The sequence below is a fragment of the Erythrolamprus reginae genome, chromosome Z, assembly GCF_031021105.1.
Source record: "Erythrolamprus reginae isolate rEryReg1 chromosome Z, rEryReg1.hap1, whole genome shotgun sequence".
NCBI classification, from domain to species: domain Eukaryota; kingdom Metazoa; phylum Chordata; class Lepidosauria; order Squamata; family Dipsadidae; genus Erythrolamprus; species Erythrolamprus reginae.
In genome coordinates, this window is record NC_091963.1 from 59,686,036 (window position 1) to 59,712,739 (window position 26,704).

General features: G+C 41.4%; 1 long non-coding RNA gene across 1 annotated transcript; it reads right to left on the minus strand.

The window, feature by feature from the left end:
- Positions 1-1,951: 1,951 nt before the first annotated feature.
- On the minus strand, positions 1,952-26,613 carry LOC139153016 (uncharacterized). Its single transcript, XR_011556745.1, has 4 exons — positions 26,586-26,613; positions 2,947-3,025; positions 2,197-2,342; positions 1,952-2,121 (listed from the first exon to the last, which is right to left on the minus strand). It is a non-coding gene; the product is annotated as an uncharacterized lncRNA (long non-coding RNA).
- Positions 26,614-26,704: the final 91 nt, after the last annotated feature.

Sequence of the window (26,704 nt, forward strand, 5' to 3'; positions counted from 1 at the left end):
TAGTTGTATTGACTGGGTCAGATATTTTTAAAATGCTAACAATAATAATACAAATAAGTATGTGTAATCCTAATCTTCCAACTTCAACAATACTATTCTCTATTTATAACTCTTTATCATTTTCCCATTAGTTCATTTAAATATAGTTAACATTTCTTTGTGCCGTGTATTTGTTATACCCTACTAAATTACTAATATTTAATATTTTAAGAATTACTCATTATTCTATCAATAATTTCAATATTCCAAATGTGTAGGATTACTAATAAAGCCAAATATTAACAATATTTAATCAATCTCAGGAGTGTATCTCAAACTCCCCACAATTTCTAATCCTTAATATTTTAAATTCACAATATACATTAACACACTATTGATGTTAATAATACAATTAAATTACCTAATCCTAAATTTCCCATCTACCAAACTTAACTTATTTTTAGTTATAATAAATTGTATTATCTATTAATATATACTGTATACTACTATTTTCCCCATTTGTGTTTTTCCATTTTATTAATATAGTTTGTCATTATCCATCATCTTTTAATATTTTTCAAATTCTATCTTATTGACTTCTTAGTCAGCCTTTTATCTCTCTCTCTTGAAAGCTTGTAGCTCTTTTTAATATTTTTAGCCTACTCAACATTCCCTCTCGGATAGCCTTTGTCTCTTTCTGCTGTATTATTTGAACACCCGTCAACAAGACTTCCTGTTTTTAAAAAAAGATAATTTTATTTCCCCTCCCCAATCTTTTTTTAAAGGTAATTTTCTCTTTTCTCTCTGTTCTATTGTAAGCTTTTAAGGCATTGTCTAATTGATTCCTACTTATTAATCCTTTCTCTTCTTTATTTTTAGCTTCTTGAAGCTCATTTTGATTTTTTCCTTTCCATTGCATCTTCTAATTTCTCATTTATTTCTTGAATATTGTGTTCTTTTTTCCCAATTGTTGACTTCTACATTCATTTCTGTGTCTTTAAACAATCCTTTATTCTCCTTGTTGTTTTATGCACTTTTTAGCATCAAGAATATTTCTTCATATGCCTCTGTTATCCCCTATAAATCCATTTTATAAAAACTTAATAAAAATTACTCAATATATTCTATAGTTCCAACGTCTCAATATTTAAAAACTCCTGCTTAATAAAATTCCATCAATCCCATATATACCTCCAAACCCCCTAAATTAATGACTTTAAAATTCTTTAGTAATTTACAGAATTATAATTTTCCAATTATATATCTTCCCAATTGTCCAAATTTAAACTCTTATTTAACTTCCCTCCTTTTCTCTTCTATCACATTTCTTCTTTTATCTTGTAAAATGTTCTGTTAGATAACATTAATATTGCAAATCCAAGTTAATCCACTAGATTCCTCCAATCTTTCTGATCCGTAATTCAATAGCCAATTTTAATAAAATTTAGTTATTTTCAAGTTAATTCCTTTTGGTAACCTTCAGAAGAGGAGGAAACACATTAAATATTCTCAAATTATCCAATTATCGTCTTTATGTTAGAAGTCAAAGTCAGGCCGTCTTCCCGTTGTTATTACTTTTATTGTTTCATGTTTTAGATCCAAGATGGTGTTGACAAAGGCTGCCTTGATGAAATGCTCTCAAATAGTTTTTTTATATTCTATTATTCTCTGTGAATAATTGATACTTACAAGACCATCTGCTAAGAACACAGATCTACAAAAAAATATTTTTTGTAATCATTGACCTTGTACTTTTCTGAATTGTTTTTTGTTCTGATTTCAAAAATGTATATAGTTTCTCTGTAGTACGTATAGTTTCCACGGAGCAGCAGCATTATTATAAGGTATAGGAAATATACTGGCGACATTAAGAAAACAATAACTTACATATCTGAAAAAATACTTGCCCTTACAAAAAGGTTTTTATTGAATCAAAATAATTTCACATGCAAAATTGAAACAAAAATATGAGCAAAAATTATAAGTGTTTGACATTAGACTGTCATTAATACAATTTTTCAAGGTTGTCCCTCTATAATATCCAACAATAATCTGCCATCACTGAGTCATTCAAAAACCTGGTTGTTTTGACATCATCATGAAGAAGATTCTTCTATTTCGAACTGTTATATCCAGAAGTTTCTGTAACCGGGTAAAATAGTTAAGCATTTGTTGTTAAGCAAAAGTCACTATGTTCAGAAAGGATTGTTTACTTGCCTCTCATTGGCTGCTCGGCTTTGGCGCCAAACTGAAGGAGCTGTCAGGCGTCGCTTGTTGCCGGGCGAAAGTTTATGTGCTACCGGTCTTACGCGCCTCCTGTCAGATACATTCCGGAGTGAAAGTAAGCCGCGGCTGTTAGTCTCCTGTTGAGAATAAACGATTTAACTCAGTACCATTTACTCGGATTATTTCATCAACCTAGATACAAAAAGTTAGGCTTTACTTTTTGACAATGACAGGTCTCTGATGAAATCATTTAATTCATATTGAGTAAAGCACTCTGGCTGCTCAGCTGCTCCATCTTGACTTGAGGTCTCCATGCCTTCGCTAGTAGCTTCAGCTCCATATTCTACTTCAATTTCAATCCAATCCAATCCAATCCAGACAACAGTGGTACTGAAACTGGCAAGGTATCATCATGTGGAACTGGCCTACTTGCAGATTCAGGTTCAGGTTAATTAATCTTATGTTTGTTCTTTGTAGAGCCAGTTTAACAGAAACTGGCTTTGTAAAGCCAGTTTGACAGAACAAAAAATAGCAGTCATCACTATAATTTTTGGGTTCTCCCCAAAACATGGGAACAGCAAATGGCATAGCCACTTTCCTCATATTCAACCAATCATAAAAACCATTTGAACAACCTGAGCATATCACATGAGGGGTAAGCTTTTGTCTTGATCACCAAGTAGACAGTTAAAGTACATCTGGTACAACATTTTAATATCATGATTGAGTGATTGAACGTACTTGGACTTTTGGTGTAAAAGAGCCACACGCATAGCAGACTGTGTCTGGATGATTGATACACTGTTGGAGCATTTTTCTCCTTTAAATCAGATCAAAGAGTAGAGTAAATTCAGTTCAATGGTGATGATAAACTCAAAAAAAAAATGTGATGAGCCAGTTTGTAGATATTTCTCCAGAAATGACAGAGGCAGCTTGTATTTAGAACTGATTTTACTGGAGGTAATCTGGTAGATAACTATATACAGGTGTGGGGTAAATGGTCAGCCTATTCCTTACAGATGAACACTTGCAGAAAGGCAGTTTCTCAGTGTGATATTGGCTGCTTTCAAGTTCTCTCTCTATGGAAACCCTCACTCAATTACACCACAGTATAAGAGGCATGTAGAGGTCTGCCTCCTGTCAGTTTCACATATCAGTCCTTGCTGCCATCACCATCCTTTTCTGACTGATTTAGATCTTACCACCTCATAACAGTTAGCTTCTCCCCATAACATGTGACTTTCCGAGAAGCAATAATTGGCTGACTGCACTGTCAATACTCCTTCCCATAAAACTCACTAAAGGCTTCCGGTTCCTGCGCTGGTATGCAGGCAGCTTGAGCTGAGAACTCTGTTCCACCCTCCCCCAGAAAGCCTGCTCCACAGCTCATACAAACAAAAATCAGGTTCCTAGCAGGTGGGTGCCTCTGTATTTTATGGAATGTTACTTTTTACAGAGTGGACACAAACCTAGAATCACAGCTGAACAGAGCACGAGGAATACAACAGCTCTCTCCAAAATGGTGCATCCCTCTCCAGATCCCAAATCTCAAAGACAACAAACCTCCCAAGCAAAAACCTTAATTACTGAGCAAGGTACTCAAACTACACTAACCCTTGAAGCACGGGATTACAGAAACATGGCAATTGAAGTTGATAAACTTTTTGCTTTAGACCTTAAAGATACAAATACAATACAAGAGACTCTAAATACTATAAAAGCTGATGTAGCACAACAGGGCTTGCACCTTGAAGAAACAGACAAACACTTGACTACAATAGAAATAGAAGTGGATGAAAACTACAGCATGCTTAAAGATGTACCGTATATACTCGAGTATAAGTCAAGTTTTTCAGCCCAAAAATGGGCTGAAAAACGGGTCTCGACTTATACTCGAGTCACTTACGGCGCTCGGGGGGCTGTGATGGCCCGAGCGCCATCAGGGACTCCAGTTTAGAGCAGAGGGTGGCTGCGGGAGACCGGAAAAAATTGGCAGCTCGGACGAGCAAGCTGTGTAGCGGCCGGGCCATTACAGCTCCCGAAAGGCAGGTGCTCCAGAAGCGCTCTTGGGGAAGCGGCCACGGGAGGCACGGGGCAGGTGCCGCCTCTCCCCGCTGAAGGAATGGCAGGCGCACCCGAAGTGTGCAGAGAAGCGGCTGCAGGAGGCACGGGGCAGTTGCTGCCACTCCCAAAGTGATGTCCCAAAGCGCTCTCTGGGAAACGGCTGAGGGAAGGCGGGGCAGTTGCTGCCTCTCCCGAGCTGCAGGAAAGGCAGACAACTGCCTTTCCTTCATCTGGGAGAGGCAGCACCTTCCCGAAGCACTCGGTTAAGCGGCTGGGGGAAGCGCTGGGCAGTTGCCCCTTCTCCCCGATGCAGGAATGGCAGGTGCACCCGAAACATGTGGAGAAACGGCTGCAGGAGGCACAGGGCAGTTGCCGCCTCTCCCGAAGCGATGTCCCAAAGCACTCTCCAGGAAGCGGCTGAGGGAAGGCGGGGCAGTTGCCGTCTCTCCCGAGCTGAAGGAAAGGCAGACGACTGCCTTTCCTTCAGCCGGGAGAGGCGGTAACTGCCCCACGCCTCCTGCTGCCGCTTCTACATTCGCTTCGGGTGTGCCTGCCCTTCCTGAATCGGGGAGAGGCGGAAACTGCCCAGCCCTTCCCCCAGCTGCTTAACCGAGCGCTTCAGAAAGGTGCCGCCTCTCCTTTGCTTGTGCGCGAGAGGAGAAAAAAGCCTGTGAGGTGGGGGGGGGGGCGGTGGCAAGAAATGGTAGATATTCTAGGAGACTACTTCACTCAATTTTACACCGATACAAAAGTAAATGATACTAAAGGAATGGAATTCTTTCAGAGGATAAATATGCCACGGTTATCTATAGAACAACCAGAGACATTAAACACCCCAATCACGACAGAGGAAATACAAAAAACCACTACCTACAGGCAAAGCCCCAGACCCAGATGGCTACACAAGGGACTTTTATAAAGCAATGCAGGAACAAATTACTCCATTTCTTATAGGACTATATTTACTATCAGGATGCCAATTATCAAGCTCTTTAAATATGGCACGCATCAAATTATTGCCAAAACCTGGGAAAACTTGTGATGTACCAGCCTCTTTTAGACCAATATCACTTATTAATGTAGACTTAAAAATTATATCCAAGTTAATGGCAAACTGATTGGCAAATATTCTCCCTACATTAATAACACCTATACAGGTAGGCTTTACCCAAGGCAGGGTTGCAGTTACCAATGTGAGGAAAGCTCTATTAGCTTTGGATCAGGCAGCCACCAGGGTACCGCTGGGACCAGCGCCAGCCCTAATCACTATAGATGCTGAGAAAGCTTTTGATAGTGTGAAATGGCAGTGGCTGCAACAGGTACTTGACCATATTGGACTACAGGGTCCTTTCTGTACCTATATACAAAGCCTCTACCGGTCTCGCAACTTTTTGCTCTTCATATCCTCAGCAAAAAGTTTCGAGACCAGAAGCTGAGCTTCCTTCTTCACGGCTAGGGCAAGAATATGTAGTACAGTGTACAGGATTTATATCCACACCTTTCTCTTTATTGAAGGGGACTCACCAAGGGTGTCCTCTTTCACCCTTACTTTTCAATCTGACCATTGAACCCCTGGAGAGATATCTAGTGGAACAAAATACATTTAAGGAATATAAATAGGATCTTCCACACTTAAGACCACATTTTTTGCAGATGACATCCTTCTGACCCATGCAGGGATCTCCCTGAAATTTTAACTTTATTTAAAGACTTTGGCTTATTTTCAGGGTTCAAAATAAATAAATCTAAATGTGAAATCCTATTCCTGGAGGGAAACAGATCAGTGGGAAGGACAAGAAAAGAGATAGGAGGGATACCTATAGTATCAAATTTTGTTAAATACTTAGGCGTAAAAATTGGATGTACAGCGGAATCAGTATATAGGCTAAATTACCCTCCATTAATTACGAAAATAATTCATGAACTACAACGATGGCATAACCTCCCCATTTCTTTTTTGGGATGTAATCGTCTATTTAAAATGATGTCTTTTTCCAAACTATTATATCCAATGCAAACAATCCCTTCTTATAAAGCATGTTGATATCATGAAACTCAACAAAGCTATATCCCATTTTTATGGTAGGGCAAACCCCCACGCATTCACTACCATAAATTGATAGCTGCAAAGGAAAAAGGAGGGATTAATGCCCCTAATATTAGGGGATACAATTTAGTATGCATGATGAGGCACATTTGTGATTGGTTAAAAGGCACAAATATTTTTTCAGCATATGATTTAGAATCTCAATACTGTGCACCCTGGGACTTGGCTACCTTACTACATGTTAAGATAGTTCAATTACCATCGTATATTAAAAAATCAATAGTTTTCCGTGATACCATAGTAACATGGAAGGCTGTACGAATAAAATACCACCTATCGTTTCAGATATCGAAGTATCTACCACTTTGGAACCACGCAGGGTCCCTATAGGGCCGCAAAAATGAGATGTTTGGGCAATGGGGAAAAAAAGGCAGCCTGCTAGCAAAACACCTCCTGCACGAAATAGAACCTAGATGGTTAGATAGAGAAGAACTACTAAATAAATATCAACTAGGATCAGCACATGGATTGCCGTATGCTCAAATACGGGGTTTTCTAATACCTATATTATATGATGTAAAAAATGAAATCAGACAAAATGAAATGATAAAATCCTCTCACTAAATCTAGGGACCAGGACAGTGACAATGCTGTATCACCAAATGAGAAATCTAGAAGTGAAAAGACATTCTGAAACTTTCTTCTCCTCATGGGCACGACAGTTAGGGGATAAGGGCATTGGGGATACAATTCCAAAAGGATGGAATACATTACGCAAGGCCATGATCAATGAATATTAGTGTGAGACTCAATTCAAAATTATACATAGAGCTGTCTATTCAATCTCCCAATAACAACAAGTAGACTGGACAGATTAACAGCATGCCCAAAGTGTGGAATATCCAACACTGATTTATACCATGGATTGTGGGAATGTCCATATCTCATAAAATTCTGGCAACAAACAGAAGAAATTATTTAAAAGATTTGGCCAAAAGAAAATAACCTTTCTTCTAAGTTATGTTTATTCCATTGTGGACATAACGATTCCTTAAGTAAACCTAAACTAATACATATTCTATTGCTAGTTAGCAAAAAATATTTACTAAAATGCTGGCTGGAACCCGCAGTCCCTATGGTGGGCATGGTGATAGATCAAATGAAATGACTCTTTCATGTAGAACGCTTAGAAGCAGAAAAATCCAAAAGCAAGTCCACAGCCCCATTTTTTAGAAAATGGTATTTACAAGAAAGGTTAAAAGTTTCCAAATAACTTAAAGAGCAGATGATGTAGGAAGGAAAAATAATATGATCTCTTCAAAGAGTAGAACTGCAGTTCAAGTATTTGGTATATTCTGTATGTTTGCAGAAATATGTGAATCTTTATTTCTGATGAAAGGAATTTTTCAGAAGGACTTATGGAACTGTATAATCTCTTATGAATCCAATGACCTGGGAATCAAGAATGATTTATTATATAACTGTAATTATTGTTTTGACATTTGTCATGTTTTATTGTTGTTTGTAACATAAATTTAAAAAAAAATTAAAGAAAAACCTCACTAAAAACTTTACTGATGTTGTCCCTGTAAGAAAATTCACAATTAAACATGACAAGCAAAGAAATGAGAATAGTATAGAAAAACCACATACATTGAAAATGTAGAAATAACGTAATAACAAAAATGCTTCTATATCAGACAGAGCAAAACTAAACATATTTTTGAAATCAGCATATCAAAATCCATAAAATAGAGATATTACCTTTGCTGATAATTTTTTTGTGTTGACCAGTGGAATTAAGAAATGTTTCTTCAAGGAACAGCTCTCTATAACCTCAATCCCTCCTGTCTTTACAAATGCAGAGGACCTTCTAACACAGGAGGAAGCTAATTGCCTGGAACTATGGATCAACCAAAGCAATCACAGATGGCAGAGATAAAGCGGTAAAAGGGTGGAAATTTTAATAAGGGAATTTTTAAAAACCTACTCCCTTCAAGCATTCTTACCAATTTACGTTCACTTGCTAATAAAATGGATGAAATACTCCTTTTAAACAGATGCAATTCTGATTTTTATAATGTGTCTGCCCTATGCTTTATTGAATCCTGGCTAAACGAACAAATTGATAACAATAGCAAGCATATACCAGGTTTTCTGATACTTAAAGCAGACAGGATTGTAGAACTATGGGGGGGGGGAGGAAGGAGGCTTAAGTATATACAGTGGTACCTCAAGATACGAACCCCTCGTCTTACGAACAACTCGTGATACGAACCCGGGGTTCAGAAAAATTTTGCCTCTTCTTACGAACTTTTTTCGAGTTACGAACCGGCGTTCGGGAGGCTGCTGGGAAGCCCCCCAGCTGTTTTAAAAGGTGACAGCCGGGCGGCGGGGCTTCCCAGCAGCCTCCCGAACGCCGGTTCGTAACTCGAAAAAAGTTCGTAAGAAGAGACAAAATTTTTCTGAACCCCGTGTTCGGTTTGGGAGGATGCTGGGAAGCCCCCCAGCCCGGCTGCGACCTTTGAAAACAGCCGCGCAGCTTTCCAGCAGCCTCCGAACGCCGAAGGCGGAAGTTCGGCTTTGGCGTTCGGCTTCAGGAAGCTGCTGGGAAGCCGCCCGGCTGTTTTAAAAGGTCACAGCCGGGCTGGGGGACTTCCCAGCAACCTCCCGAACCCCGAACTTTTGCCGAACTTCCGGGTTCGGGGTTCGGGAGGTTGCTGGGAAGCCTCCCAGCCCGGCTGTCACCTTTTAAAACAGCCGTGCAGCTTTCCAGCAGCCTCCGAACGCCGAAGTTCGGGTTTGGCGTTCGGCTTCAGGAAGCTGCTGGGAAGCCGCCCGGCTGTTTTAAAAGGTCACAGCCGGGCTGGGGGACTTCCCAGCAACCTCCCAAACCCCGAACTTTTGCCGAACTTCCGGGTTCGGGGTTTGGGAGGTTGCTGGGAAGCCTCCCAGCCTGGCTGTCACCTTTTAAAACAGCCGCGCGGCTTTCCAGCAGCCTCCGAACGCCGAACGCGGAAGTTCGGGTTTGGCGTTCGGCTTCAGGAAGCTGCTGGGAAGCCGCGCGGCTGTTTTAAAACGTGACAGCCGGGCTGGGGGGCTTCCCAGCAACCTCCTGAACCCTGAACCTGGAAGTTCGGCAAAAGTTCGGGGTTCGGGAGGTTGCTGGGGAGCCCCCCAGCCCGGCTGTGACCTTTTAAAACAGCCTGGCGGCTTCCCAGCCATCTCCCGAAGCCGAACGCCAAACCCGAACTTCCGCGTTCGGCGTTCGGAGGCTGTTGGGAAGCCCCGCCGCCCGGCTGTCACCTTTTAAAACAGCCTGGGGGCTTCTCGGCGGCCTCCCGAACGGCGAACCCAGAAGTTCGGGTTTGACATTCGGCGTTCGGGAGGTCGCTGAGAAGCCCCCAGGCTGTTTTAAAAGGTGATAGCCGGGCGGCAGCGTTTTTTTGCGGGGGGTTTTTTTTGGTTGCACAGATTAATTGACTTTACATTGTTTCCTATGGGAAACAATGTTTCGTCTTACGAACCTTTTGTCTTACGAACCTCCCCCTGGAACCAATTAGGTTCGTAAGACGAGGTATGACTGTATATCAACAACAGCTTGGTCTCAGGACATAACTACACTGCTCAAAAAAAAAAAAGGGAAACACAATATAACTTCAAGTAAATCAAACTTCTGTGAAATCAAACTCTCCACTTAGGAAGCAACACTGATTGACAATCAATTTCACATGCTGTTGTGCACATTCGACTTTGTACGGAACAAAGCATTCGATTAGAATATTTCATTCATTCTGATCTAGGATGTGTTATTTGAGTGTTCCCTTTATTTTTTTGAGCAGTATATAATACCCAAATTCTGTGATGAAAACTTGGAGTCTTTACTTATCAATTGCAACCCCTTTTATTCTCCACATGACTTCAGATGATTTCTACTAATTGAGGTGTATATCCTGCCACAAATCTATGTAAATAAGATTTTACCAACTCTAGCCAATCAGATTATGGAGGCTGAAGCCAAACACCCAGATTCACTGGCCATTATTCTAGGTGATTTTAACAAAGGTAACTTAAGGAAAGAGCTTCCAAAATATTTTCAACATGTCAATTGTCACATCAGAGAGAAGAATACTTAGAACAGGGATGGCAAACCTATGGCATGGGTGCCACAGGTGGCACACAGAGCCATATCTGCTGGCACGCAAGCTGTTGTCCTAGCTCAGCTCCAACATGCATGTGTGGGCCAGCCAGTTGAATTTTGTATTGCACAGAGGCTCTGGGAGGGCAATTTTGGCTTCAGGAGAGCATCTGGGGGGGATGGGGGAGGGCATTTTTACTCTCTTCTGGCTCCAGGGAAACCTTTGGAGCCCCGGGAGGGTGAAACACAAGCCTACTGGGCCCACCAGAAGTTGGGAAACAGGCAATTTCCGGCCTCCAGAGGGCCTCCAGGGGGTGAGAGAAACTGTTTTCGCCCTCTCCAGGCATTGAATTATGGGTGTGGGCATTCACGCATGCACATGCTTTTTCGGCACCCAAGAAAAAAAAGTTCGCCATCACTGCTTTTGATCACTGTAAAACAATGCTATCGGTCTTTACCAGGAGCAGCTACGGGCCACTCTGCTCATTGCATGATTCACCTTGTACCTGCTTACAGACAAAGGTTAAAGCCACAAAACCAACAATTAAATCAGTGAAGAGTTGGACTGAAGAGGCAAAGTTAAAGTTCCACGCTTGCTTTGACTGCACAGACTGGTATATATACAGTGATACCTTGTCTTACAAACTTAATTGGTTCCGGGACAAGGTTCATAAGGTGAAAAGTTCGTAAGACGAAACAATGTTTCCCGTAGGAACCAATGTAAAAAAGAATAATGCTTGCAAGCCCAAAACTCAGAAACCTGGAAGCCGGAAACTTGCCGCCGAAGGAGGCTTGAGCCTCCCAATCCTTCCCGACCCTCCCGCACATCGCTCTTGGCTGGAAGGATCCCCCATAGCAGGCTGGCAGAAGCTGCTTCCCGAGCCCTCTTGCCCGGTGGGAGGCAAAGCGTTGGGGTGGGGGGGTGTCAGGCTGGCCCTCCTGCCTCCTTCCCCCAGCCAAAAACCCAAAGGTCTCTGCTGCAGAAGGATTAAGCCTCCCGATCTTCCCCGCCCCTCGCCCGTGGTCGGCAGAATTGCCTCCCGAGCGCTCTTACCTGGCGGGAGGCAAAGCGCTGGGGTAGGGGGTGTCAGGCCGGCCCTCCTGCCTCCCCCCCAGCCAAAAACCCAAAGGTCTCCACCCAGCAGCCACTGCAGGAGGCTTAAGTTTCCCGATCCTCCCCGCCCCTCGCCTGTGGCTGGCAGAACTGCCTCCCGAGCACTCTTGCCTGGCGGGAGGCGAAGCGCTGGGGTTGGGGGTGTCAGGTCGGCCCTCCTGCCTCCCCCCCAGCCAAAAACGCAAAGCCAGGCTGCCCCCAGCCACTGAAGGAGGTTTAAACCTCCTGCCCCTCTGTCCTGCCCATCGCCCGTGTCCAGCAGAAGCTGCCTCCCGAGGCCTCTTGCTCAGCAGGAGGTGAAGCGCTGGGGTGGGGGTTGTCAGGCCAGCCTTCCTACCTCCTCCCCCAGCCAATAACCCAAAGGTCTCCGCCGCAGCAGCCACTGCAGGAGGCTTAAGCCTCCCGATCCTCCCCGCCCCTCGCCCGTGACCGGCAGAACTGCCTCCTGAGCACTCTTGGAGTTGGGGAGAGAAGGAAGGAAGAAGCAACAGCAGGAAGTAGCCCAGAGATCTCAACATCTGGCCCCTTTCCTCCCCGGCTCCTCTTCCTCGCTGCCCGCTGTCATTTTCACCCAGCGTCGCGGTGGATTCGAAACAAAGAAGCCGTGCTGGCTCCCAATCCTTTCGGTTCTGAGGAAAAATAAGAAAGGAAGAAGGCTCCATCAAGTGGGCGAATCGGCTTTGGGGGGCAGGAAGGGCGACTTCAGACCTGGAGCCTGACTCCCCCCCCCTAGCACTTCACCTCCCACTGGTCAAGAGGACTCATGAGGCAGGTTCTGCCAGCCGGTTATTCAGGATACTGGCTGGCAGCTTCAATCGGGCAGTGGGCGGGAGGTGGAGGTGGGGAAGGCTCTTTGAGAAGCTGCCCCAGAAAGACTGAAGGGGTGGTTGTATCTCCCTGTCCTGTGCACTCACACACCCCGCGAAGGTCTGGGGCGCAAAGTTGGAGGAGGATCCCAGGGGGGAAGGATGCCAACGGGAGAGGAAGGGCAAGAGGGGGAAGAGCGATCTTATACTGAAACGAGAGAGAACTAGGGGCGGGGATTTTCCCTGCCTCCCCCTCCCACCCACTGCCTGCTTGAAGCTGCCGGCCGGGATCCTGAAGTGCTGGAGGGGGGGTGCCAGGCTCCATCAAGTGAGTGATGGCAGGGAGCTGCCAAAAATCTTCGTCCCTAGTTCTCTCTTGTTTCAGTATAAGATCGCTCTTCCCCCTCTTTCCCTTCCTCTCCCGTTGGCATCCTTCCTCCCCAGGATCCTCCTCCAACTTTGCGCCCCAGACCTTTGCGGGGTGTGTGAGTGCAAGGGCAGGAAGATACAGCCACCCACCTTCAGTCTTCCTGGGGCGGCTTCTCAAACGATGTTGCGTCGGCATCTCAGAAGGCTTCCGTTTAAAGGACCCATTGGCTTTTTCTCTCGAAGACCAGGGTTTGTGCTTCACAGAGAGAGAGAGAGAGACACAGAGAGAGAGAAAGAAAGAGAGTGAGAAAGAGACAGAGAGACAGAAAGAGAGAATCTCACGGCGATGGAGGAAGGCACGCAGCGGGTGAGAAAAGAGGGGGCGAAGCCCGTCACCCACCAGCCTTCATTCCCTGCGTGGTCTCTCTCTCACTCTCTCTATCTCTCTCTGTGTGAAGCAGAAACACTGGTCTTCACAAACACACTCGCTCACACACACTCTGTCTCTCTCTCTGTGAAGCACAAATGTTGGTCTTCACAATCACACACGCTCACACCCAAAATCCGAGACGGGCAGCAGCAGCGGCACTGGGAAGGAGTCTGCCTTTTAGTCTCCAAAGGGTTTTGCCGGCCCCCCACCCCAGCGCTTCACCTCCCACCGGGCAAGAGCGCTTGGGAGGCAGTTCTGCTGGCCACGGGTGAGGGGCAGGGAGGATCAGGAGGCTTAATCCTCCTGCAGCGGCTGCTGCGGTGGAGATATTTGGGGTTTTGGCTGGGGGGGAGGCAGGAGGGCCGGCCTGACACCCCCCACCCAGGAAGACTGAAGGGGGGAGCGATCTTATACTGAAACGAGAGAGAACTAGGGGCGGGGATTTTCAGCAGCTCCTGCCATCGCCCGCTTGATGGAGCCTGACACACCCCTTCCAGCACACCAGAGGTCCTCAGAAGAAGCCGATTAGCTAGGCCCTCAGCAGTCAGGATTCAGGCCCGGCTACAGCACGGAAACTGCTGTAGCCGGGTCTGCATCCTTCTGCAATGGCTAGAGGGATTGGGAGTGGGGGGCACTGTTCTGCAGTGGTTCTCCTCCTACCTCTCTGGCCGATCGCAGTCCATGTTAGTGGGGGTTCAGAGGTCGACCTTGAGGTTTCTCCCTTTCATGGTGCCTCAGGGGTTGGTCCTCTCCCCCCAAGTATTTAACATCTACATGAAACCGCTGGGTGAGATAATCCAAGGGCATGGGGTGAGGTGTCATCGATACGCTGATGATACCCATTTGCCTGGAGGCTGTTGGGGTCTGGATGGGTGTCAATAGGCTCAAACTCAACCCTGACAAGACGGAGTGGCTATGGGTTTTGCCTCCCAAGGGCAATTCCATCTGTCTGTTCATTATCAGCAGGAGGGAATTATTGAAACCCCCCCCCCCCCGGAGAGGGTCCACAACTTGGGCATCCTCCTCAATCCACAGCTGACATTAGAACATCATCTTTCGGCTGTGGCGAGGAGGGCCTTTTTCCAGGTTCACCTGGTGCACCAGTTGCGGCCGTATCTGGACAGGGAGTCTCTGCTCACAGTCACTCCTGCCCTAATCATCTCGAGGTTCGACTACTGCAATGTTCTCTACATGGGGCTAACTCTGAAGTGTCCGGAAACTTCAGATCGTGCAGAATGCAGTCGCAAGAGCAATCATTAACCCGTTCCTCTCCTTGATATTTCTTCCCTGACACTTGCTCTCTTCGCCTGTGCAAGTGTCTGAAATAAGGATTTACCCATTTAGCAACTACTTCTCCTTCACTTGAATCTGAACCCATAGAAACATCCTGTGGCGACTTCCGGTTTGGTGGAGATCGCGGCGGGACGTGTCTGGCAGGGCTCTGCCAGGCGATCCCTTCTACCCCCTCCGAAGGTCGCATCTGCGATCGGATCGGGCCCGGATGGCCCGATCCATGAACAGGGGGCTCTCCTCTGCCCGAGGACCCATCGCCAGGACTCCGGAGGCAGCGGTTCGCCCCGCAGCTTCGGAGACGGGAGAACCGCTCCTCTTTGCTTAAGAGGACCGGCCAGCGCTTTCTCCCCTCACTCAGCGGGAAGAAGAAAAAATCTAAGAAGTGAAAGTACAAAATATCTTCATTGAAAAAGAATATAGCAGAGAAAGGACCTAAGGTAAAAATTTCCATTGCGTTTCGTGTTTAAAACCAGAAGATCGTGAAAGTTCTAAGTAAAAGTCTTTTTTTCTTCAGGGCGAAAGTGAAAGTTTTTCCCTGTTTGAACTCATCCGCAAATAACAGCCGGACCTAATCTTTTTTACTTTTACTTTTCCATCTTGAACGTGAACTTTGGAACCTATAAAATAATTTTCTGACTTCATGGTTTAACAAAATAGCTTAAATCTGACATGACTATTTAGAAAATTTTAACTGCTAAAGGAAATTCTTAGTGATGATCAGAATTTGTTTTTGATAGACTCTTAAAATCATAATGTTCTGGGCTTAATTTTTGAAGCGGAGGAACACAGTCTTGCTGCCTTTTTTTCTTCTTGTTGCTCTTTTTCACAACATGAAATAACTTAATAACTATGAACTAAATGGAATCTAGAAGAGATTGAAATCACTTCTTTTTTGGATTACTTATTGCTGGATTAACCTATTTGGATTACTTGCTGAGCCTTTTGGATTATTTGCTGACTCCTTTTGGATTATTTGCTGAGAATTCTTTTGTTTAACATCTGCCCTGCTGCACGGAAATTAACTTGACTCCATCTTGGGATCTGTTTCTTTGTTCCTGCTTTGAATTTGGAAAATAAACTGACTTCATTTTGAATACAAGCAAGCCTTTGATTTGTCTTACTCTTTGAATCTTGAATTGAAATCAAATACAACTTCACCCTCTGAGACTTGGATCTTCATCTCTACTCTCTAGCAAAATTACAGGATTTATAAGAAGAACTTAAGTATACAATATTGTTATTGTGTCTTTGAATAATTATTTGTTTTCTTCCTGATTTTCCTTTGACTTTCTTTTCTATTCCTGGGTATTTTTATTATTAGAAGAAGTTTAGTTTGAACTATATGCATTGTTAATAACCCTTGGGTTCCTGCTCTATTTTAAATAGTTGAATTAAAATATTACCCTCCTTCTTTCCCCTTTTGAACAACTCTTTTCACTTTATTTTTTTCCCCCCTTCTCCTTTTCCTTCCCTCCTCCCAAAGTTTCCCCTCCAATGCTTTTCCTCTTGTTTTCTACATACAGCTGATATTCCTTCCCTTCTTTTATTTCTTGTCTCTCTCTTACTTGCAAAGGTTAATACCTGTTCTTTTTTCCTGTGGCATTAAATAATAATGTTTTTTTTTCTTTTTTGAATTCTGTTATTAATTGAATTGCTATTGAATTGGTATAGTTATATCATAAGGGAATTTCTCTTTTTAACAAAATACACTGAACAGATTTGGAATTTATAGTAATTTTTTTCTTTTTCACTATATATAAATTGAAACCAATTTTAAAATTTGAAATAGTGGATTCTAATTTGATAATGTCCCATACCTCAACCCTTGTTAAAACAGCAAAAAAACAAACTACACCAACTACCCTCTCTCCACAAGTGTCACCGCATTCTTCCCCCTCGCACCAGGTGTTAACCATGTCTACCAAAGATAAAGACAAAGACAAAACAATGCAGTCCAACCTTGCAACTATACACGAGACTTTAAATACCTTGAAGGACTTTATGGTTAAATCACAAGAAGACGCCACTCAACAAAGAGAGGCCATAAAGGAGGAGGCAACACAACAAAGAGAAGCCATAAAGGAGGAGACAACACAACAAAGAGAAGCCATAAAAGCTGACTTGGCAGAATTTAAAGTGGAGATGGCCCAAATGAAAGCTGATATGGGCGAGATGAAAGACCAGATAAAGCAGATCCAACAAACTCTTCAAGAAAGTGATGACCGAGTTAAAAAAGTTGAAGAGCAATCTGATAAAAATGAGAAAAGAATGGACTATCTTGAAGGGAGAGCTGATGAAAGATACAGAAGATATGATGAATCTATCATCCAGCTGGAGATGCAACGAGCTTCGTACGGACTTCGATTTCAGAATATAAAAGAGGAAAAAGATGAAGATTTAAAAACGACTATGGCGGAAATTATTGGAGCTATACTCCAAGAGGACCCTATAGCCTTACTGAAAGAAATCGATGAAGTATACAGAATCTCGAATAGCTATATCCGTCGACACAACCTCCCAAGAGAGATACATATTAAGTTTACAAGAAAGGCGTTGCGAGATGAGATACTTCATTATTCAAGAAACTCCCCGCCTCAACGACATGGAGTAGAAATAAAGATATTAAAACAAGTTCCAAGAAGTGTCAGAGAAAACAGAAGAGATTATCACTTTTTAACTAAAATTTTGATCAAAGAAAATATCACTTACCGTTGGCTTATTCCACAAGGACTTTCTCTGACATGGCGTTCTACAAGATACAAATTGGAAAACGTAGAACAAGCCATGTACTTTCTTGAAAAGAGTGGCATTGGCCACTCCGATCACACAAGTAAGCAACAAGTGGTCCAACTACAACCAGCTCAACAGCAACCAGGGGAAAAATTACCAACTCAGCAAGAAGAAGATCTGGGGGCTACTGCTCAAGTAATAGAGCAGGACCAAGGCCCTAGAAGAGTTCAACCTCAGCGAGAAACCAAAAAACCCATTAAATGACAACAAATAAAGACTTAAAAATCTTTTCTGTAAATGTCAATGGACTTAACGAACCAAGAAAAAGGAAGCAAATTTTTTCTAAAATTAGAAATCAGAATGTTCAGATTGCAATACTACAAGAAGTTCATATTAAAAAAGATAACCAAAAATTACTGTTGAATCCCAAAATTGGAAAAATGTATGCTGCATTAGCAGACCAAAAAAAAAGAGGTGTAGTGATGTATGTTAAGAATGCTATAAATTCCAAACAAATATATAAGGATAAAGAGGGTAGGATACTGATTGTACAAGTTGATATTGAACCTAGACCTCTAGTGGTTGTTTCTATTTATGCTCCCAATGAAGATCAAATGACATTTTATAAAAATTTACACCAAATAATAATAGACTTAGCTATCGACAATGTATTGATAATAGGTGACTTCAATGCTATCGCGAATAGACAATTAGACCATTCAGGAGGGGGAGGTAACAAAAAAAGGGGAAAAGATAAAAAAACAAGAAGGAATTTGCTACCTAGTACTTTTCAAAAAATGAAAGCGGAATTATTACTAAGTGACATTTGGAGGGAAAGACACCCTCACAAAAGGCAATTTACCTTCTACTCCAACCCTCACAAAATTTGGACGAGAATTGACATGTTATGGGCACCAAAAACGGTGGCAGAACAAATAAGAGAGGTCGAGATAGACGTTAATACATGGGCTGATCACAACCCAATAGTGGTCTATATGACGATGAATAATAAACAGAACAACTGGCGGATGAATAGGTATATATTAAATGATAAGAAATATAAGGATTGGATTGAAAAGGAATTAAAAATATTTTTTGAAATTAATAAAACATCAGACACTACCCCACAGAACTTATGGGACACAGTTAAAGCGTATATAAGAGGCTTAACAATATCTTATACAGCAAAACATAATAAGGAAAAGAAATTAGAGTACTTACAATTAACAAATGAACTAAAACAATTAGAATCTTTATCGCAGCAACACATTAAGAACAGAGATCTAAAGACAGAAATAAATGTAATTAAACATAAAATTAGAGTTATAGAACAAAACCAACTGACTGAAAAGATCAAAAAAGCAAAGCAACAATATTTTGAACACGCAAATAAACCCGGCAGATGGCTAGCGTATAAACTTAGAAAACAGAGTCAATCAAAATTAATCCAAAAATTAGAAGACAAAGACGGTATAATAAAATATGATACAGAAGGTAAGGCAGACATTGTGTATAATTTTTATAAAGAGTTATATGCTAAAGATCATGTTATTGAAGATGAAGTTTTTAACTATTTAAAAGCTTCAAATTTACCACAAATAACAGAAGACCAACAGGCCACCATGGATGGACCAATAACAATGGAGGAACTCCTAACAACAATTAAAAAACAGAAAAGTAATAAGGCCACAGGACCAGATGCCATACCTGCAGAATGGTACAAGATAGACAATGAAACAATAAGAAACCATATGTTAGAAACCTTTAATTTATGTAGACTTGAGGGAAAAATTCCCAAATCTTGGTCAGAATCACTGACAACCTTAATACATAAACAGGGTACAGAACCAGAAAAAATTAAAAACTATAGGCCTATTTCATTATTAAATGTAGACTATAAGATTTTTATTGCCATCTATGCAGAGAGACTCAAAAGAGTTATAAATGGAATAATACACCAAGACCAAAATGGGTTTCTTCCAGGGAGACAAATTAAAAATAATATTAGAACTGTAATAAATATACTAGAGTACTATGAACAACACCCAGACAAGACGGCATCTTTAATGTTTCTAGATGCTCAAAAGGCCTTCGACAACGTTAATTGGATATTTATAAAAATGCAATTAAATAAAATGAGATTTGGTCCAAAATTTGTTAACCTAATAGATACCATATATTCAAAACAAACAACGAATATAATACTGAATAATAGTCAATTACCAACACTTGATATAAACAAGGGAGTTCGCCAAGGATGTCCTATATCACCATTGTTATTTATCATGACTCTTGAAACTTTATTAATTAAAATAAGAGCGGACCCTAAAATAAAAGGTTTAACCGTAGGAGATGAAACCTATAAACTCCAGGCCTTTGCAGATGATCTAATGTTTCTAATTGAAGAACCGACTACAACAGTTCCTACTTTACTACAAACCATTGAACAATATGGAAACGTAGCAGGTTTAAAGATAAATAAAAGCAAAACACATTACTTGACCAAAAATATGAATAAAACACTAGAAACTAAATTAGAAAGTATCACTGGAATAAAGATTGTAAAAAAGGTAAAATATTTAGGAATAAATTTAACAGCGAAAACAATAACATTAAAAAATGATAATTATATTAAATTACTAGCAGAAATTAAAAAAGATTTAGCAATGTGGAATAATTTGAAAATATCTTTTTTAGGAAGAATTGCAACAATTAAGATGAATATTTTACCCAAGGTTTTATTTCTTTTTCAGGTAATACCAATAAACCCAGGGGGAATTTTTTAAAAACTTTAACAAACTTAGTTAAAAAATTTATATGGCAAGGCAAAAAAGCAAGGATAAAAATGAATTGCTTAGAAGATATTAAAGAAAGAGGAGGATTTGGCCTTCCAAATTGGAAACTATATTATCAGGCCGCTGCATTAACATGGCTTAGAGATTGGATAATCTTAGATAATAAAAGAACACTTGACCTAGAAGGACATGATTTAATGCTTGGATGGCATGCATTTTTATGGTATGATAAGGACAAAAACCATTCATATTTTAAAAGGCATACATTAAGGAAATACTTATTAGAAGTATGGAAAGACATAAAGAAAAATCATTTTTTAAGTATCCCAGAATGGCTAGCTCCTTTAGAAGCAATAACGCATCCAAAGTCTATAAAGGACAAGAAAATAACTCATAGATATAAAGAATTATTAAATGATCAGATGAAGCTTAAATCTAGAATTGAACTACAAGAAGAAGGGATAATAATAGATTGGTGGCACTACGCCCAGATCCGATCTAGATATCAGAAGGATAAAACTCTTTACATTTTTAATAAAAGTAAGAATCCTTTAACTACTTTAATTACCACTAATTCAACAAAAATGATAGGGAAAATATATAAATTACTTATCGCTCATAAAAATATAGAGTTGACTTTAAAAGATACTATGATAAGATGGTGTAGAAATATTGGCAAGGAAATAGATATAGATACATGGGAGAAAGTGTGGATTAATAATTGGAAAATGACTAAATCAGTTTCCCTAAAAGAAAATCAAATTAAAATGTTTTATAGATGGCATCTCCCACCAAATAGGATAGCAAAAATGTTTCCCAAAACATCCCCAATATGCTGGAAATGTAAGAAGGATATAGGAACTTATTATCATCAATGGTGGACATGTGGCAAAGCAAAAACATATTGGAAGATGATTGAAAAAATATTAAAAGAAATAATAAAGCAAGATATAGATAATACCCCGGAATTTTACCTACTAGGTGTCACAAATCAGACCTACAAGAAAGAAATTTTTTATTTAATTATACACATATTAACCGCGGCTAGAATAATATATGCGCAAAATTGGAAAGGGGAGGAAATCCCCAAGGAAGAAGAGGTCATAGCTAAAATATTAGATTGCGCTGAAATGGACATGATGACAAGAAGATTAAACGATCAAGAGGATACTAAATTTTATGAAACATGGAACAATGTTTATAAATGGATAGATAAGAAAAAATAAGACATATAGATTGATCTTTAGTTGTTTTTTTTTTGTATTAGTTTTTACCTAGGTGATAACAATATTAATATTAGTTTAAAAGGACTTTTTGACGATTATGATATAGTAGTGTATGTATAAGTATAAGCAACATACCAAGATCTTTGATGTATAATAGCTGAATTTAGCTTAATTGTTTGGATTGAAGGTTTGACATTATTTTACTATAGTAATTAGGATTATATTAAAGGTATTCTTTGGTAATTATGTTATACTAACCCTATTTAACACTTACATCGAAATTAAGATTTGTAAAACTTTAACTCAAATTTATTAACTTTTTTTTTCTATAATAGTTAACATATATTTAATTATGTATTCTTTTTCTACATTTGAATGTATACTTTCATAAGAAGCGGGGGAAATACACCCCCACTTTATGTTTATTGTTTGTATGTATTTGTTTGTTTTTATGAAAAATAATTAAAAAAAAAAAAAAAAGAAACATCCTGTGGTTGGTCTCCTACTTCTTCTGCCCCTCAATCAGGCCCTACCACTAATTCATAACCACTTTCTGATGAAATGAGCCATCTTAGTTAACATGTCCACCACTACAAACATAGCAGTGAATCCTTGAGAGACAGGTAAACAGGTGAGGAAGTCCATGGAAATAGTACCCCAGGATCTTTCAAGTGTAGGCAAAGGTTGCAATAATCCCAGAGGGGGTCCGGTGGCGGCCTTGGAGTTAACGTAGGCACTGAAATCATGGCTGAGTCTGGGCCACTAAACGGTGTGAGAGACGAGGCGTAGGGTTTTGAAGAGGCCAAAGTGGCCGGCTGCTGGATTGTTGTGGCACTGGTTGAGAATGAGACCTCGGAGTGGACCTGTGGGAACGTAGAGCAGGTCACGGTAGCGGAGCAAGTCGTCAGCTACAGTCCATGGACAATCAGATTGTACATCTTGCTTTCTTTGGGTGACAAAGGGGCCCTGGCATTGCGCTTCCTGAATTCGTTCTCAAAGATCTAACGCATTATGGGTGGCTGCGATCGACGCAAGAGGCAGAATGGTACAAAGCGGCGCAGGTTCTTGGATTTGGGTGTATTCAGGTTTGCGAGACAATGCATCGGCTTGTTTGTTGTTCCACTTGGAAATGTAGGTAATGCGGAAGTCGAATCTGGCGAAGAAAAAGGACCATCGGATTTGTCTCTGGCTCAGCTTCCTCGCAGTTTGGAGAAATTCCATGTTTTTGTTCCAAGTTTCTAAATTCCAAGTTTCTTAGCACATGAGGACCCAATCCTGCAAAATTATGCTGCTTTTTGCCAGAGGTTTCAACAAGAATTTGAAGATTCCATGCGTGTACAAAACACTATTGTTCAGTTGCACCAATTACACATGGGCAACAAGACCATCACTGAGTATATCTCTGACTTCCGGAAACTAGTCCCACCCCTGAATTTGAATGAGGAAGCCCTTATGGAACTGTTCCAAGATGGCCTGAAATCCAAATTTGTGAATGAGACGATGTGCCATCCAACTTCCAACACGTTAAATGAACCATACCAGACCTGTTTGACCATCGAGACTAATCTGTCATCTGCCCAGAACCGTGTCACCAGATAAGAAAGCCAGTTTGGGGAGAAAACCAGACCAGTGCCAGCTCCATGCCAAAGATTTCAAAACAATGGTTTCAAATCCATGCCAAGACGCCCCTTCCAAATGCCAACAGACATGGGAAACCGACCAGCTATCATCGTTCGAGAGAAACCAATATATCTAGGTATGGCCAGACCTCGTCTGAGTGAAGCTGAGAAAGCCAGACATCGAGCGGAAGGCCTATGCATGTATTGTGGAGAGGCTGGACACCTTCCACCTACTTGCCCTCAGAGAAGACGTGTCACTCCCACTTCTATTCCAGTCTCAAACAGTGGGCCCGCGTTTCAGGTCCAGGCTACCTTGCCGGGAAATGACCAGAGCCTGGCCTAAAAGAAACCTTAGGTTGGGCGGGCACCAAACCGAATTTCAATGCTATAGCAGATGAACCGAGACCTTCAAGACATTTGACCCTAGCCACTGAGGTAAACTTAAAAAAAACACCCAAAACCCTCCCTGCTACTGCCTAAGTAGATTCTGGAGCCACCACCAACTTTATGGTTGAGACCTTCGCTTGTTTTCATGCCATACCCTTGTGCCCAGTCTCACCTCCTATTATTGTTGAAACTATCGACGGCCTCGTTCTCTTGTCCGGACCAATCAAATTTCAGACCAAACCACTTACCTTAACCATCACACACTACGAAGAACCTATTCAATTTTATGTCACCAAAGGCCTCCACTTTCCTATGGTCCTTGGCTTAGCATGGCTCAGAACCCATTATCTTTTCCTAGTCTACAATGTGTCGACCACATCCATCCACCGTTTACTACTCAACTTCCTGCCCAACTTGCCAGGACCCTCTCACCAGATATTTCTGACTTTGCCGACTTTGTTTTCGATGAGAAACAGACCAATTACCCACACACACACCGACCTTATGACTGTGCCATTGATCTTTTACCCAATGCCAAACTTCCTGGCGAACACCTCTATTCAATGTCTCAACCCAAATCAGCCACCTTAAAAGACTTTATTGACAAGAACCTCGCCAGAGGTTTCATCCAACCCTCCTCTTCACCACTCTCTGCTCTGGTACTTTTTGTCAAAAGGAAAACTGGAGAATTCAGACTCTGCTGTGATTATCGTAAACTCAATTCCATTACCATTCGTAACCGCTACCCTCTACCTTTGATCTGTGAACTCATGGACCGCCTCCGTATAGCAACCATTTTCACCAAAATCAACTTGTGAGGCGCTTACAACCTCATTCGCATTCATGAAGGCGATGAATGGAAGACAACATCATCTTTACTCCAAGTTAGAAAAATGCCAATTTTTCCAAACTTCCATCAACTTCTTAGGACATGTCATTTCCTCCCAAAGCATCGCCATGGACACTGGAAAACTCGATGCATTGCAAACTTGGCAACCTCCAGCTCGAGCCAAAGATGTCCAACGATTTTTGGGATTTGTCAATTACTACCGAACCTTCATTCCCAACTTCCCCACCTTAACAGCACCCCTCACTTGCTTTCAATGGGGCACCACAGAGCAGCAAACTTTTCTCAACCTCAAAAAAGCTTTCATGCAAGAGCCTATTCTTCAATACCCTGATCCCGCTCATCCATTTATCGTAGAAGCTGATGCCTCTGACGTTGGAGTGGGAGCTGTACTTCAACAACGCCAAGATGGCAGACCTTTATTTCCCTGCGCTTATTATTCTTGGAAATTAAAACCTGCTGAAAGTAACTATACCATTTGGGAAAAATAACTTTTAGCCATCAAGACGGCTTTTGAGACCTGGCGACATCACCTGGAAGGAGCCCGTCACCAAGTACAGGGCAGAACTGACCACAAAAGTTTAATGTGTGGTTAAGGCAGTGGTGTAAAGCTGAAAGTTTTGGCTATGTAAGTCATGATGTCAATAGGTGGTCTAATAGGGAATCGTTTAAGAGGGATGGTTTGCATCCATCATAGAGAGGTACCCAGGTGCTCGGTGAAGAGTTCAGAACTTTTTTGGACAGGCATTTAAACTAGGTAAAGGGGACAGAGATGTAACTGATGTGGATGATTTCTGTCCCTGACCAATGAAGATAAATCACTTTCTGGAAGCTTATGAAAAGGGAGCTGTAAATAAAATAGATGTCGTTGTTGATGATAAGGGGCAAACTAATAATGAAAATAATGTTGTTCTGGTAATGTGCACGAATGCTTGAAGCTTGAGCAACAAGCTCTGTGAGTTAATGGCCATAATATCTAGATATAATTTGGATCTGGTTGCCATAACTGAGACATGGTTTAAGGATTCTAATGAATGGGAAATATCCATACCAGGATATACATTGTATAGGAAGGATAGAATAGAGAGAAGGAGAGGTGGAGTAGCCATTTATATTAAGGAAAGTCTAAAAAGAACACTAATTCAAAATACATGTAAAGATTGGAAACTCTTTGGGTTTGCATGCAAACCAAAGAAGGTTCTGTCATTAGAATTGGGTTGATCTATAGGCCTCCAGGGCAATCTGAGGAATATGACAACAAGATGGTGGATGAAATTACCCAAATGGCAGTAAAGGGAGATATTGTGGCTATGGGTGATTTCAACATGCCTGAATTTGACTGGACTATCCCCAGTGCTCTTACATGCAAAAGTAAGAATATAGTAGACACCCTTACAGGAGCAGCTCTGGCACAGCTGGTTAAGACACCGACTTTACGAATGGGAATTGGGTTTCAGAGGTTAAGGTGGGGACATATTCTGAAGCTAGTTGGGGGGGGAGATCAAAAGCAACATGAGAAAATTTTATTTTACTGAAAGAGTAGTAGATCCTTGGAACAAACTTCCAGCAGACATGGCTGGTAAATCCACAGGAACTGAATTTAAACATGCCTCGGATAAACATATATCCATGCTAATATAAAATACAGGAAATAGTATAAGGGCAGACTAGATGGACCATGAGGTCTTTTTCTGCCATCAGTCTTCTATGTTTCTAAGAAAGGCATTGCCTACTCAAATGTAGCACCAGGCTTATAATGAAAAACTTTCATGGCATCTCTAGCATAATCCTCTGGAAAGGAATTGCATTTTTTTTTTGACTGATGAAGAAATGAGGTGACTTGATCTCTTGTCCCTGTAAAAACTGATGGCTTAGCTAAATAAATCTTTGGCCTTAGTTGAATGATGTCCTGTGGTTGTAGAGGGGCTGTGGGTTGATTTTGTAACACAAAGATCTGTGAAAGTTTAAGTGTGTTTGTTTTCACTAATAATTTGCTATTCATGGTTAAATTGAAGGTTATTGTATTGTGATCACTGGTTTCTATGGGCTTGATTACAAAGACACCATGAAACAGATCCTGTGCATCAAGTCTAGAACCAAATCCAGGATCCCCTTTCCCCTGGTTGGTTCCATGACCGTCTGCTCAAGGGAATAATCAGCTAACACCCTGAGGAACCTTCTTTCTCTCTCTTTCATGTGTAGAACAAGAATTTACACAATCTATTCAGGGATAGTTGAAATCCCCCATTATGACTACCCTATTTCTTTTTGAGGCCTATTTTCCAAGTAGTTTTACAATATATTTTATTATTTTAAAAAATCTGTTTTCACTCCTAAGTAACGAATAGTTATGGTAGTTATTCAAACCCAAATTCTCTGCATTTCCTCGAAGTCTGTATCTGTATTAAAAGACAAACATTTAAATCCTGAAATTCTGCAATAAGCCTGTGAAATAATAAAAGCTAGTAGTTACACGATTCTATTCTGATAATATTAAATCAAATATTCTTCTTACCAAGGCTACCTCAAGGCCTTAATACAACTTCAAGAAAGTATTTAACTAGAACCAACCCATTTTCTCAACTGACGTGGACCAACCTATGCGTCCACGGCTCACCCACCCTATGACTATTG